Source organism: Leuresthes tenuis, unplaced genomic scaffold, assembly GCF_036924035.1.
Source record: "Leuresthes tenuis unplaced genomic scaffold, fLeuTen1.0.hap1 SCAF_20, whole genome shotgun sequence".
NCBI lineage: Eukaryota > Metazoa > Chordata > Actinopteri > Atheriniformes > Atherinopsidae > Leuresthes > Leuresthes tenuis.
The window spans coordinates 23,808,818-23,825,870 of NW_027325374.1; positions in this window are offsets into that span (position 1 = coordinate 23,808,818).

The following is a 17,053-nucleotide window of genomic DNA, read 5'->3' on the forward strand; positions in this document are numbered from 1 at the left end:
AAAAAAAGAGAGAGCGGTTTTGTGTCCCCACAGTCCATAATGTAGAAAAGAGAGAAAAAAGCCTTTCTGATTTGGTGTGTGTGCTCACAGTGCAGAGTGTAGAGAAAAGAGAGAAAAGAAAGCCGTTTTGGTGTCACGGGTGTTGTGACTTACACACACACATTTCTGAATTGAGAAAGGATATTATTTTAGAGGAAGCACTAGAGTTTAGATCCCACATTTGTTGATAGGCATTCATTTATTTCTTCACTTCTGATGAAGTTTCAACAATAAACAACAAACTTTGTATTATGAGAAAGAACCAGACTCATTCTTCAGGAATCCGAAAATAAGCTCTATTTTACGAGTTATGCACGAATTCGGATTCTCCTATAAAACGAATTCCTTAACTCTAACCAAGTTAAGACTGCTTTGTCCTACATATTTATTCATGTCTAATCAAGTTTCAACGATAAACAACGTTGTACTTTCTAGAATGAGAAAGAACTTCTTCAGCAATAAGCATCTCTCGACATATGACGAAATACAGATTTTGCTATAAAATTAATTCCTTCTATCAGCCTGACTTAAAACTGTTTGTCCTCCTTATTTATCCACTTCAAATCAAGTTTCAACAATTAAAAAAATTTTGTAGTTTGAGAAAAAACAACTTAATCTTAAGCAATCAGTAGGGTAAGAAAGGGTAAGAAAAGGTGCAAATGCCAACCATACATCACTAAAAGGTGGAGCGGAAGTATTCGGCTGCAAGTAGGTGCGAATGCCTGACAATGTATGATCAAAAGAGGGAGCGGAGGTTTTCGGCTGCAAGGTCTGAATGTCCAACCATAATTTGTAAAAACCGGGGAAGAAAAGGCTCGAAAGCCCGACTATACACCATCAAAAGCGGGAGCGGAGGTGTTCGGCTGCAAGTAGGTGTGAATGTTCGACCATAATTTGTAAAAAGCGGGTAAGAAAAGGTTAAATTACCCGACTGTACACAATCAAAAGAGGGAGCGGAGTTGTTCAGCTAAGAGAAGGTGTGAAAATCATACCTTGGTTTGTAAAAAGCGGGTAAGAAAAGGTTCGTATGCCCGAATATACACCATCAAAAGCGGAAGCGGAGGTGGTCGGCTGCAAGATATTGTGAACGTCCGACCAAAGTTTGTAAAAAGCAGTTAAGAAAAGGTTCGAATATCTAACCAAACATAAGAATGAGTCTTTTCCGCTGTAGAATGCCCGACTATAGACCATCAAATGCGGGAGCGGAGGTGTTCGGCTCTGAGTAGGTGTGAATGTCCGACCATAATTGCTGAAGAATGTGTTAGAAAAGGTAAAAATGCTGGACCATACATCATCAAAAGCGGTAGAGGTGGTGTTCGGCTGCAAAAAGGTGTGACTGTTCGACTAAAGTTTGTAAAAAGTGGGTAAGACAAGGTGCGAATGCCTGACAATGTATGATCAAAAGCGGGAGCTGAGGTGTTCAGCTGCAAGAAGGTCTACATGTCCATCAATAATTGCTAGAAAACATGAAAGAAACTTTTCGAAAATCAAACCGCACATGATCATAAGTGGGATAGGAGGTGTTCAGCTGCAAGGTGTGAATGTCCACCCATAATTCCTGAAAAATGGGCAAAAAAAAGGTGTGAATGCCCAACCATACATCATCAAAAGCAGGAGTGGAAGTGTTCGGCTACAAGAAGGTGTGAACGTCCAACCAAAATATGTAAAAAGAAGTTAAGAAAAGGTTCGAATATCCAACCAAACATAATCAAAAGCGGGAGCAGAGCTGTTCGACTGCAAGTAGGTGTGAATGTCAGATCATAATTTGCAAAAAGCTGATGAGAAAGGGTGAGAATGCCCGACTATACATCATCAAATGCGGGAGCGGAGTTGTTCAGCTGTGAGTAGGTGTGAATCTCCGACCATAATTGCTGAAAAATGTGTTAGAAAAGGTAAAAATGCCGGTCCATACATCATCAAAAGTGAGAGAGGTTGTGTTCGGCTGCAAGTAGGTGTGAATGTCCAGCCATAATTACTCACAAACGGGTAAGAAAAGGTAGTATTGCCAGACCATATATGATCAAAACAGGGAGCGGAGGTGGTTCAGCTGCAAGAAGGTTTGAATGTCAAACTAAAGTTCAAATATATTAACAAAAGCGGGAGGAGAGGTCTTCGGATGAAAGTGGTTGAAAATTTCCAACCATAATGTATAAAATGCGGTGAAAAAAAAGGTGTGATAGAACACTAAAAGGTGGAGCGGAAGTGTTCGGCTGCAAGAAGGTGTGAATGTCTGACTATATTTGGTGAAAAGCAGGTGAAGCAAGGTCTGAATGCCCAACCTTACATCATCAAAAGCGAGATCAGAGTTGTTTGGCTGCAAGAAGGCCATAGTTTGCCAAAAGCGGGTAAGGTGCAAATGTCCGACTAAATATCAACAAAATTTGGGGCGGAGGTTTTCGGATGCAAGTGGGTGTGAATATCCCACCATACAAGTATGGTGGAGAGGAAGCTGTGAATAGCCGACCATAGTTTGGAAAAAGCGGGTAAGAAAAGGTTTGAATGCCCGAACATACACCATCAAAAGAGGGAGCGGAGGTGTTCCGCTGTACGAAAGTGTGAATGTCCGACCATACTTGGTAAAAAGCGGGTAAGAAAAGGTTAAAATACCCGACTGTACACAATCAATAGCGGGAGCGGATGTGTTCGGCTACAAGAAGGTGTGACAGTCCGACCATGGTTTGTAAAAAGCGGGTAAGAAAAGGTGCGAATGTCCGACAATGTATGATCAAAAGAGAGAGCGGAGGTTTTCGGATACACGAAGGTTTGAATGTCCTACCATAGTTTGTAAATAGCGGGTAAGAAAAGGTTCGAAAACCCGACTATACACCATAAAAAGCGGGAGCGGAGGTGTTCCGCTGTAAGACGGTGTGAATGTCCGACCATAGTTGGTAAAAAGCGGGTAAGAAAAGGTTAAAATACCCGACTGTACACAATCAATAGCGGGAGCGGAGTTGTTCGGCTACAAGAAGGTGTGAAAGTCCGACCATGGTTTGTAAAAAGCAGTTAAGAAAAGGTTTGAATATCCAACCAAACATAATCAAAAGCGGGAGCAGAGCTGTTCGACTGCAAGTAGGTGTGAATGTCCAGCCATAATTACTCACAAACGGGGGAAGAAAAGGTAGTATTGCCAGACCATACATGATCAAAACAGGGAGCGGAGGTTCAGCTGCAAGGTGTGAATGTCTGACTATAGTTTGTAAAAAGCGGGTAAGACAAGGTGCGAATGCCCAACAATGTATGATCAAAAGAGAGAGCGGAGGTGTTCGGCTGCAAGGTCTGAATGTCCAACCATAATTTGTAAAAACCGGGTAAGAAAAGGCTCGAAAGCCCGACTATACATCATCAAAAGCGGGAGCGGAGGTGTTCAGCTGCAAGAAGGTGTGAATGTTCGACTAAAGTTTGTAAAAAGCTGGTAAGACAAGGAGCGATGTCCCGACATTGTATGATCAAAAGCGGGAGCGGAGGTGTCCAGCTGTGAGTAGGTGTGAATGTCCAACCATAATTGCTGAAAAATGTGTGAGAAAAGGTAAGAATACTGGACCATACATCATCAAAAGCGGGAGAGGTGGTGTTCGGCTGCAAGAAGGTGTGAAAGTCCAAAAATGGTTTGTAAAAAGCGGGTAAAAAAAGGTTCGAATGCCCGAATATACATCATCAAAAGCGGAAGCGGAGGTGTTCGGATGCAAGAAGGTGTGAACGTCCGACCAAAGTTTGTAAAAAGCAGTGAAAAGCGAGAAAAAGCATTTCGTGAGTTCTGCATGATTTGGGATTTTGCTTATAAAATGCATTACTTCACTCAAACTATGTTAAAACTGATTCGTCCTTCATATTTACCATGTCTAGAAATATTTAAACAAAAAAACAACGTTGTACTTTGCAGTAAAAGAAAGAGCAAATCTAAAGTTTCAGGAATCCGAGTATAAGCCTGCTTTCATGAGTTCTGCACGATTTCGGATTTTGCTATAAAATGAATTGCTTTGCTCAAACCAAGTTAAAACTGCTTTGTCCTTCCATATTCATCAATGTCTAGATCGACTTCATCAAAGAAAAACATTGGACTTTGCAGTAGAAGAAGTTGAAATCCATCTACACAATGATAAATATGAAGGACAAAGCAGTTCCCACTTGCCCATAAGAAAATAAGCTTATTCTCGGATTCCTGATCCTTCAGTGTTGCTCTTTCTTCTACTGCAAAATACAATGTTGTTCTTTGTTGAAGTCGATCTAGACATTGATAAATATGAAGGAAAAAGCAGTTTTAACTTGGTTTGAGTGAAGGAATTAATTTTATAGATAAAATCCCAAATCATGCAGAACTCCTCAAAAGGGAGGTATGGCTTAATCACAAGTGTGGCTCTTTCTCATTCAGGGTAATATGAGGAAGTTTATGCTTGAAATATATGTAGAAATGGGTACATATGAAGGACAAAGCAGTGTTAACTTAGTTTGCGTGAAGAAATTCATTTTATACATAAAATCCGAAATCGTGCAGAACTCATGAAAATAAGCTTATTCTCGGATTCCTAAAACTTTTGATTTGCACTTTCTTTTACTGCAAAGTACAACGTTGTTTTTTGTTGAAATCTATCTAGACATTGATAAATACCAGCCGAAACTCTGCTGCCACTTTTGATAATTTATGGTTTGGCATTCTTACCTTTTCTTACCCGCTTTTTACACATTATGATTTTACATTCACACCTACTTGCAGTCGAACACCTTCTCATCCACTTATGATCATGTGCGGTTTGGCTTTCGCACCTTTTCTTACCCATTTTTCAGTAATTATGGGTGGACATTCAAACCTTCTTGCAGCCGAAAACCTCCGCTCCTCTTTTGATCATACATTGTCGGGCATTCACACCTTGTCTTACCCGCTTTTTACAAACTTTAGTCGGACATTCAAACCTTCTTGCAGCTGAACCACCTCCGCTCCCTGTTTTGATCATATATGGTCTGGCAATAGTACCTTTTCTTACCCGTTTGTGAGTAATTATGGCTGGACATTCACACCTTCTTGCAGCCGAACACAACCTCTCCCGCTTTTGATGATATATGGTCCGGCATTCTTACCTTTTCTAACACATTTTTCAGTATTCGAACCTTCTCTTACCCGCTTTTTACAAACCATGGTTGGACTTTCATACCTTCTTGTAGCTGAACAACTCCACTCCTGCTTTTGATGATTTATGGTTGGACATTCGCATCTTTTCCTACCCATTTTTCAGTAATTATGGGTGGATATTCACATCTTCTTACAGCTGAACACCTCCTCTCCCACTAATGATCATGTAAGGTTTGATATTCGAAAATTTTCTTTCATGTTTTAAAGCAATTATTAATGGACATTCACACCTACTTGCAGCCGAACACCACCTCTCCCGCTTTTGATGATGTATGGACCGGCATTCTTACCTTTTCTAACACATTTTTCAGCAATTATGGTTGGAGAATCACACCTACTCACAGCCGAACAACTCCGCTACCGCATTTGATGGTGTATAGTCGGGATTTCTCACCCTTTCTCATCAGCTTTTAACAAATTATTCTCTGACAGTTACACCTACTTGCAGTCGAACAGCTCTGCTCCCGCTTTTGATTATGTTTGGTTAGATATTCGAACCTTTTCTTAACTGCTTTTTTACAAACTTTGGTCGGACGTTCACACCTTCTTGCAGCCGAACACCTACGCTTCCGGTTTTGATAGTGTATATTCGGGCATACAAACCTTTTCTTACCCGCTTTTTACAAACCATGTTCGGACTTTCACACCTTCTCTTAGCTGAACAACTCCGCTCCCTCTTTTGATTGTGTACAGTCGGGTATTTTAACCTTTTCTTACCCGCTTTTTACCAACTATGATCGGACATTCACACCGTCTTACAGCGGAACACCTCCGCTCCCTCTTTTGATGGTGCATGTTCGGGCATTCGAACCTTTTCTTACCCGCTTTTACAAACCAGCGTCGGACTTTCACACCTTTTAGTAGCCGAACAACTCCGCTCCCGCTATTGATTGTGTACAGTCGGGTATTTTAACCGTTTCTTACCCATTTTTCATGAATTATGGGTGGACATTCACACCTTCTTGCAGCCGAACACCTCCTCTCCCGCTTATGACCATGTGCGGTTTGATATTCGAAAATTTACTTTCTTGTTTTAAAGCAATTATTGATGGACATTCAAACCTTCTTTTTGATGGTGTATAGTCGGGCTTTCGAGCCTTTTCTTACCGGTTTTTACAAACCATGGTCGGACTTTCACACCTTCTTGTAGCCGAACAACTCCGCTCCCGCTATTGATTGTGTACAGTCGGGTATTTTAACCTTTTCTTACCCGCTTTTTACCAACTATGGTTGGACATTCACACGGTCTTACAGCGGAACACCTCTGCTCCCGCTTTTGATGGTGTATAGTCGGGCATTCGAACCTTTTCTTACGCGCTTTTTACAAACTATGGTGGGACATTCAAACCTTCTTGTATCCGAAAACCTCCGCTCTCTCTTTTGATCATACATTGTCGGACATTCGCACCTTTTCTTACCCGCTTTTTACAAACCATGGTCGGACTTTCACATCTTCTTGTAGCCGAACACATCCGCTCCCGCTATTGATTGTGTACAGTCGGGTATTTTAACCTTTTCTTACCCGCTTTTTACCAAGTATGGTCGGACATTCACACCTTCGTACAGCGGAACACCTCCGCTCCCTCTTTTGATGGTGTATGTTCGGGCATTCAAACCTTTTCTTACCCGCTTTTTCCAAACTATGGTCGGCTATTCACAGCTTCCTCTCCACCATACTTGTATGGTGGGATATTCACACCCACTTGCATCCGAAGCCCTCCGCCCCAAATTTTGTTGATATTTAGTCGGACATTCGCACCTTACCCGCTTTTGGCAAACTATGGTCTTCCTGCAGCCAAACACCTCTGATCTCGCTTTTGATGATGTAAGGTTGGGCATTCAGACCTTGCTTCACCTGCTTTTCACCAAATATAGTCGGACATTCACACCTTCTTGCAGCCGAACACTTCCGCTCCACCTTTTAGTGTTCTATCACACCTTTTTTTCACCGCATTTTATACATTATGGTTGGAAATTTTCAACCACTCTCATCCGAAGACCTCTCCTCCCGCTTTTGTTAATATATTTGAACTTTAGTCGGACATTCAAACCTTCTTGCAGCTGAACCACCTCCGCTCCCTGTTTTGATCATATATGGTCTGGCAATACTACCTTTTCTTACCCGTTTGTGAGTAATTATGGCTGGACATTCACACCTACTTGCAGCCGAACACAACCTCTCTCGCTTTTGATGATGTATGGACCGGCATTCTTACCTTTTCTAACACATTTTTCAGCAATTATGGTCGGAGATTCACACCTACTCACAGCCGAACAACTCCGCTCCCGCATTTGATGGTGTATAGTCGGGCATTCTCACCCTTTCTCATCAGCTTTTTGCAAATTATGATCTGACATTCACACCTACTTGCAGTCGAACAGCTCTGCTCCCGCTTTTGATTATGTTTGGTTGGATATTCGAACCTTTTCTTAACTTCTTTTTACATATTTTGGTTGGACGTTCACACCTTCTTGTAGCCGAACACTTCCACTCCTGCTTTTGATGATGTATGGTTGGGCATTCACACCTTTTTTTTGCCCATTTTTCAGGAATTATGGGTGGACATTCACACCTTGCAGCTGAACACCTCCTATCCCACTTATGATCATGTGCGGTTTGATTTTCGAAAAGTTTCTTTCATGTTTTCTAGCAATTATTGATGGACATGTAGACCTTCTTGCAGCTGAACACCTCCGCTCCCGCTTTTGATCATACATTGTCAGGCATTCGCACCTTGTCTTACCCACTTTTTAAAAAACTTTAGTCGAACAGTCACACCTTTTTGCAGCCGAACACCACCTCTCCCGCTTTTGATGATGTATGGTCCAGCATTCTTACCTTTTCTAACACATTCTTCAGCAATTATGGTCGGACATTCACACCTACTCAGAGCCGAACACCTCCGCTCCCGCATTTGATGGTGTATAGTCGGGCATTCTCACCCTTTCTCATCAGCTTTTTACAAATTATGATCTGACATTCACACCTGCTTTTGATAATGTATTGTTAGGCATTCGCACCTTTTTTTTACCCATTTTTCATGAATTATGGGTAGACATTCACACCTTCTTGACGCCGAACACCTCCTCTCCCGCTTATGATCATGTGCGGTTTGATATTCGAAAATTTACTTTCTTGTTTTAAAGCAATTATTGATGGACATTCAAACCTTCTTTTTGATGGTATATAGTCGGGCTTTCGAGCCTTTTCTTCCCGGTTTTTACAAACCATGGTCGGACTTTCACACCTTCTTGTAGCCGAACAACTCCGCTCCCGCTATTGATTGTGTACAGTCGGGTATTTTAACCTTTTCTTACCCGCTTTTTACCAACTATGGTCGGACATTTACACCTTCTTACAGCGGAACACCTCCGCTCCCTCTTTTGATGGTCTATGTTCGGGCATTCAAACCTTTTCTTACCCGCTTTTTACAAACTATGGTCGGACATTCAAACCTTCTTGTAGCCGAACACATCCACTCCTGCTTTTGATGATGTATGGTTGGGCATCCTCACCTTTTCTTATCCATTTTTCAGTAATTATGGGTGGACATTCACACATTCTTGCAGCTGAACACCTCCGCTGCCGCTTTTGATGGTGTATAGTCTGGCTTTCGAGCCTTTTGTTCCCCTGTTTTTACAAATTATGGTTTGACAATCAGACCTTCTTGCAGCCGAAAACATCCGCTCCCTCTTTTGATCAAACATTGTCAGGCATTCGCACCTTGTCTTACCCGCTTTTTACAAACTTTAGTCGGACATTCAGACCTTCTTGTAGCTGAACCACCTCCGCTCCCTGTTTTGATCATGTATGGTCTGACAATACTACCTTTTCTTACCCGTTTGTGAGTAATTATGGCTGGACATTCACACCTTCTTGCAGCCGAACACCACCTCTCCCGCTTTTGATGATGTATGGTCCGTTATTCTGACGTTTTCTAACACATTTTTCAGCAATTACGGTCGGACATTCACACCTACTCACAGACGAACACTTCCGCTCCGGCATTTGATGGTGTATAGTCGGGCATTCTCACCCCTTCTCATCAGCTTTTTGCAAATTATGATCTGACATTCACACCTGCTTTTGATAATGTATGGTTGGGCATTCGCACCTTTTCTTACCCATTTTTCAGTAATTATGGGTGGACATTCACACCTTCTTGCAGCTGAACACCTCCTCTCCCGCTTATGATCATGTGCGGTTTGACATTCGAAAATTTTTTTTCATGTTTTCTAGCAATTATTGATGGACATTCAGACCTTCTTGCAGCTGAACACCTCCGCTCCCGCTTTTTATGGTGTATAGTCGGGCTTTCGAGCCTTTTCCTCCCTGGTTTTTACAAATTATGGTTGGATATTAACACCTTCTTGCAGCCGAAAACCTCCGCTCCCTCTTTTGATCATTAATTGTCGGGCATTCGCATCTTTTCTTACCCGCTTTTTACAAACCATAGTCGGACTTTCATACCTTTTAGTAGCCGAACAACTCCGATCCCGCTATTGATTGTGTACAGTCGGGTATTTTAACCTTTTCTTACCCGCTTTTTACCAACTATGGTCGGACATTCACACCTTCTTACAGCGGAACACCTCCGCTCCCTCTTTTGATAGTGTATGTTCGGGCATTCGAACCTATTCTTACCCCCTTTTTACAAACTATGCTCGGAGCTCCGCTCCGGTATTTGATGGTGTATAGTCAGGCATTCTCAACCTTTCTCATCAGCTTTTTGCAAATTCAAATTCACACCTACTTGCAGTCGAACAGCTCTGCTCCCGCTTTTGATTATGTTTGGTTGGATATTCGAACCTTTTCTTTACTGCTTTTTAAAAACTTTGGTCGGACGTTCACACCTTCTTGCAGCCGAACACCTCCGCTTCCGCTTTTGATGGTATATATTCGGGCATTCGAACCTTTTCTTACCCGTTTTTTACAAACCATGGTCGGACTGTCACACATTCTTGTAGCCAAACACATCCGCTCCCGCTATTGATTGTGTACAGTCGGGTATTTTAACCTTTTCTTACCCGTTTTATACCAACTATGGTCTGACATTCACACCTTCTTACAGCGGAACTCCTCCGCTCCCTCTTTTGATGGTGTATGTTTGGGCATTCGAACCTTTTCTTACCCGCTTTTTACAAACTATGCTCGGACATTCAAACCTTCTTGTAGCCGAACACATCCACTCCTGCTTTTGATGATGTATGGTTGGGCATTCAAACCTACTTGTTGCCCGCTTTTCATTAATTTTGGGTGGACATTCACACCTTGTCACAGCCAAACACCTCCGCTCCCTGTTTTGATCATGTATGGTTGGACATTCGCACCTTTTCTCACCCGCTTTTTGCAAACTATGGTCGGCTGTTCACAGCTTCCTCTCCACCATACTTGTATGGTGGGATATTCACACCCACTTGCATCCGAAGACCTTTTGTTGATATTTAGTCGGTCATTCGCAGCTTACCCGCCTTTGGCAAACTAAGGCCTTCTTGCAGCCAAACACCTCTGATCTCGCTTTTGATGATGTAAGGTTGGGCATTCAGACCTTGCTTCACCTGCTTTTCACCAAATATAGTCAGACATTCACACCTTCTTGCAGCCGAACACTTCCGCTCCACCTTTTAGTGTTCTATCACACCTTTTTTTTCACCGCATTTTATAGATTATGGTTGGAAATTCTCAACCACTCTCATCCGAACACCTCTCCTCCCGCTTTTGTTAATATATTTGAACTTAAGTCGGACATTCACACCTTCTTGCAGCTGAACCACCTCCGCTCCCGCTTATGATCATGTGCGGTTTGATATTCGAAAATTTTCTTTCATGTTTTAAAGCAATTATTGATGGACATTCAAATCTTCTTGTAGCCGAACACATCCACTCCTGCTTTTGATGATGTATGGTATGGCATTCGCACTCTTTTTTTACCCATTTTTCAGGAATTATGGGTGGACATTCAGACCTTCTTGCAGCCGAAAACCTCCGCTCCCTCTTTTGATCATACATTGTCGGGCATTCACACCTTGTCTTACCCGCTTTTTATAAACTTTAGTCGGACATTCACACCTTCTTGCAGCTGAACGACCTCCGCTCCCTGTTTTGATCATGTATGGTCTGGCAATACTACCTTTTCTTACCCGTTTGTGAGTAATTAATCCCAAAATATTGAGCATAAAATAAGTCTTTATGCTGATGATGTGTTACTTTTCCTTCAGAACTCACAGACGTCTCTCACTCACACGATCACACTCATAAATAAATTCTCAGCACTTTCTGACTACTCTATCAACTGGTCTAAGACCACAGTTCTGCCCATTAACTCTAGGGTCCATAATATAACTGCGATCACTTTACAGTCAGGAAATATTAGATATTTAGGCATAAACATTTCCTCCAAGCTCTCAGAGCTAACAAAGCTAAATTATGTGCAATTATTAAAGACAGTAGAGGACGATCCCCTCAATCAAAATCCCCTGAATTTCAAATATAAAAATACAGATATTAATGTAACTCTGGCGAGACTGAAACTGATTAAGCAGAAATACAGTGTCAGTGAGCTGTCACAGCAGCCAGCTGGAGCGGAGCTCTCCACAGAGCCAATGCGTCTTTTGCACGCTGTCATCATATGCAAAAGTAATAATTGCAATAACAGATATCACGGCTACTGCACAGGACACAGTTGCGAGCACTCTGCCTTGCCTTGACAATAGGAGAAGAGAGAAATGACAGCATAGAACGTATAAAACACAACAAAATGCAGTAAAATCGTTTATTCATGTTATTCACGTGATTTATGAGTACTCACTCCAATTTTGGGAAGCGCGGATGGGCTTTGCGCATTTGCTTTCTTTTAGTTAACTTTCGTTTCTTTTGGATTCTTGTGCGTGTTATGGAGCCGTTTTGGTCCATGTTTGTAAGTCTTTTTTTCCTGGATTAAATTTTCGGAAGTTGAAACAAGTAGCATTGGAGTGTGTGATTGAAAACCACCGCGGACTGCTTCTCCTCCTCCAGTTGCCGAGACTTTGTGTTTTTGATAACGCTTGTCTATAAACATGTGTTAAACATATAAATTGCATGAACAGAAAGAAGGGACTCACCTGTTGAGTAACACACATTTCCTTATACGGAAAGCCTTGTCGGAATGGTGGGACATTTGAACGTCGGAATAGCGGGATGTCGGAATGGTGGGATGTCGGAATGGTGGGATGTCGGAATGGTGGGACGTTTGCATGTCGGAATGGTGGTATGTCGGAACGGTGGGATGTCGGAATGGTGGGATGTCGGAATAGCGGGATGTCAGAATGGCGGGATTTCGGAATGGTTGTTGCCACCCCCTTCATCATATACACAGTTATTTATACATCACCTTCCACCTTGAAGCGTCCCTTTTTGTTTCTCTCTTTGTTCTTAAAATGCTGTTATGCATGTCTAAACCAATCCATTAAATTAGATCATTTTTGCTTGGTCGCAAAGCTGCTCATCTGTGGTAAACAGCTCTTCAGAAAGGCATTCTTCAATTGATTTCACTAATTTTATGTAATAATTTTGTGATTTCCTACAAAACTACACTTCTTCTCCCATCTGTCTGAGTATTTAATATTGTCTGGGTCCCGTTAAAACATGTATTTTTCCCATCTAATTCCTTGTTTGCTTTAAAACAAGTATTGCCCATTTTCTATCCCTTCAGTAGCCAATCAGTTTGTATGGAGTACACTGGAGCAACTTGACTGATCAGTAAAACACTGCTTTTGTTGTCACCGCAAGGCTTCCCCCGTCGGTTGTTTCACTGAGACACTACTGAGTAACTATAACTCAACACAGTTTATACACATAACATTCATATACATACTAACAAACAAACAAACAATTATTTATCGCAATTTTCTCATCTCTGTTTGAACGTACACCCAGGTAAATATTCCTGTAGTCTTCTCATACCGACTATGGACCCATTCATTGTTTAACTTCACTGTTTTGCAAATCCTAATTGAATATTACAGATTGACATTGAACTTTACTGGATAAGCAGGTCTTCATTGCATTCAGCAGCCTATATGTGAGCATCTATGTGTAAGCTGTTCTTCTTTGCATTTATCAGCAGCAAGCAATTCTTCATTGCACATGCATATGAAAATAGTAAAACAATTCCAATGCGTTAGCGAAACCTTCTATATCAGGAGTGTCCATCATGATGCTGGGAATAGAACCTCTTTCCCAGAATAGTTCAACCTTCATTACTCAACTGATCATAACTCCGCAATGAGCACATTTCAAAGTATCATTCCTCTACATGTATTCAAAAATCTATGTGTAAATATTTAATATTTCTTATATTTGTTGATGTCATTCTGTGTGCATGTGGCCTAAACCCAATCTCTGTGTGGCAATTTTAATTTAAACAAGTTGGACTCTGCCTCTGATCATTTAAAAAAGGTGTGTACCAATATCAACCTTTCTCAGGTAATTGCTGATCCTACAAAACCAAAGAGATCCTTCAAGGTTGTCCCTGATTTGCTCAATCTTAACAAATCAAACGTAGAAAATCCGCAGTGTCTGAACTTGGTGTTAGTTATCACCGCTCGATAGCCTGTATCAGAATTGCAAAAATGAAAAAATTAGGTCCACGCTTGGTATTCAGATCCTGAAACATCTCCATGAGCAGGCTTTTTTTTAACTGATCTGTTGAATAGTTATATGACACTGTTAAAATCCCAGATGAAGATCTAGCACTTGACCATTTTTGTAAATCTTCTAATTCCATAGTTGATAAACACGCCCCTTTTAAAAAGTATAGAACTTAGAACAGGTCTAGTCCCTGGCTTTCGGCAGAACTGTCTTCTTTACTTTTTTTTTTTTTTTCCCTTCAGAAGAATTGTAGTCTGAATACCTTTGATGCCAAACAGATTTGCTTTGCCAAGGGAAGTTTTATAAATGTAACGCTCCCCTTGATGCCCATTTATTTATTTCTGTTTACAATATATGACATGAACTGAACTGAACCAGACCGGGGGACAAGGAAAGAAGAAGAGGAAAGAAGACTTGGACTGCTGTCCCTGTGCTGCAGTTCAGAGTACCCACCCTTTTTGGAGTCTCTGGGGGAGGCACTGGAGAATGCTCCTACCGGAGACTCCCTCGTTCTGCTGGGGGACTTCAATGCTCACGTGCGCAATGACAGTGAGACCTGGAGGGGTGTGATTGGGAGGAACGGCCCCCCCGATCTGAACCAGAGTGGTGTTATGTTGTTGGACTTCTGTGCTGGTCATGGACTGTCCATAACGAACACCATGTTCAGACATAAGGGTGTCCATATGTGCACTTGGCACCAGGACACCCTTGGCCGCAGTTCGATGATCGACTTTGTGGTTGTATCATCGGACTTGCGGCCGTATGTCCTGGACACTCGGGTGAAGAGAGGGGCGGAGCTGTCAACTGATCAACGCCTGGTGGTGAGTTGGCTCCGCTGGTGGGGGAGGATGCCGATCAGACCTGGCAGGCCCAAACGTATTGTGAGGGTCTGCTGGGAGCGTTTGTCAGAATCCCCCGTCAGAAGGAGCTTTAACTCCCACCTCCGGCAGAGCTTCAACCATATCCCGGGGGAGGTGGGGGACATTGAGTCCGAATGGGCCATGTTCCGTGACTCCATTGCCGAGGCAGCTGATCGGAGTTGTGGCCGTAAGGTGGTCGGTGCCTGTCGTGGCGGCAACCCTCGAACCTGCTGGTGGACACCAGTGGTGAGGGAAGCCGTCAAGCTGAAGAAAGAGTCCTATCAGGCCTTTTTGGCCAGTGGGACCCTGGAAGCAGCTGATAGGTACCGACAGGCCAGACGGGCCGCGGCGTTGGCGGTTGCAGAGGCAAAAACTCGGGCCTGGGAGGAGTTCGGTGAGACCATGGAGAACGATTTACGGACGGCCTCGAAGAGATTCCTACCAACACCTGCTCGGAAGAGGCAGAGTCGGAGAGCTCGGAGACGGGGCCTCCCATTTCTGGGGCTGAGGTTGCCGAGGTGGTCAAAAAGCTCCTCGGTGGCAAGGCCCCGGGGGTGGATGAGGTCCGTCCTGAGTTTCTCAAGGCTCTGGATGTTGTAGGGCTGTCTTGGCTGACACGCCTCTGCAGCATCGCGTGGACATCAGGGACAGTGCCTCTGGACTGGCAGATTGGGGTGGTGGTCCCCCTCTTTAAAAAGGGGGACCGGAGGGTGTGTTCCAACTATAGTATAACACTCCTCAGCCTCCCTGGTAAGGTCTATTCGGGGGTATTGGAGAGGAGGATCCGTCGGATAATCGAGCCTCGGATTCAGGAGATGCAGTGTGGCTTTCGTCCTGGCCGTGGAACAGTGGACCAGCTCTATACCCTCGGCAGGATCCTGGAGGGTGCATGGGAGTTCGCCCAACCAGTCTACATGTGTTTTGTAGACTTGGAGAAAGCGTTCGACCGTGTCCCTCGTGGAGTCCTGTGGGGGGTGCCGTCCTGACTGTTGTTTGTGCCTATGCGCCAAACAGCCCTTGATAGGGGCCGTTCGGTCTCTGTATGACCGGTGCCAGAGTTTGGTCCGCATTGCCGGCAGTAAGTCGGATACGTTTCCGGTGAGAGTTGGACTCCGTCAGGGCTGCCCTTTGTCACCGATTCTGTTCCTAACTTTTATGGACAGAATTTCTAGGCGCAGCCAGGGCGTTGAGGGTGTCCGATTTGGCGACGTCAGAATCGGGTCTCTGCTTTTTGCAGATGATGTGGTTCTGTTAGCGTCGTCAGGCCGTGACCTTCAGCTCTCACTGGAGCGATTCGCAGCCGAGTGTGAAGCGGCTGGGATGAGAATCAGCACCTCCAAATCCGAGACTATGGTTCTCAGCCGGAAAAGGGTGGAATGCTCTCTCCGGGTCGGGAATGAGATCCTTCCCCAAGTGGAGGAGTTCAAGTATCTCGGGGTCTTGTTCACGAGTGAGGGACGAATGGAGCGGGAGATTGACGGGCGGATCGGTGCGGCGTCTGCAGTGTTGCGGGCTCTGCACCGACCCGTCGTTGTGAAGAGGGAGCTGAGCCAGAAGGCGAAGCTCTCTACTTACTGGTCAGTCTACGTTCCCATCCTCACCTATGGTCACGAGTTGTGGGTAGTGACCGAAAGAACAAGATCGCGAATACAAGCGGCCGAAATGGGTTTCCTCCGCAGGGTGTCTGGGCTCTCCCTTAGAGATAGGGTGAGAAGCTCAGTCATCTGGGAGGGGCTCGGAGTAGAACCGCTGCTCCTCCGCATTGAGAGGAGTCAGATGAGGTGGCTCGGGCATCTGGTTAGGATGCCCCCTGGGCGCCTCTCTGGGGAGGTGTTCCGGGCATGTCCCACTGGGAGGAGACCCCGGGGAAGACCCAGGACACGCTGGAGAGACTATGTCTCTCGGCTGGCCTGGGAACGCCTCGGGGTCCCCCCGGAAGAGCTGGAGGAAGTGGCCGGGGACAGAGACGTCTGGGTTTCTCTACTCAAGCTGCAGCCCCCGCGACCCGACCCCCGGATAAGCGGCAGATGATGGATGGATGGTTTAGACATGCATAACAGCATTTTAAGAACAAAGAGAGAAACAAAAAGGGACAACGCTTCATGGTGGAAGGTGATGTATAAATAACTGTGTATATGACGAAGGGGGTGGCAACACCCATTCCGAAATCCCGCCATTCTGACATCCCGCTATTCCGACATCCCACCATTCCGACATACCACCATTCCGACATACCACCATTCCGACATGCAAACGTCCCACCATTCCGACATCCCACCATTCCGACATCCCGTTATTCCGACGTTCAAATGTCCCACCATTCCGACAAGGCTTTCCGTATAAGGAAATGTGTGTTACTCAACAGGTGAGTCCCTTCTTTCTGTTCATGCAATTTATATG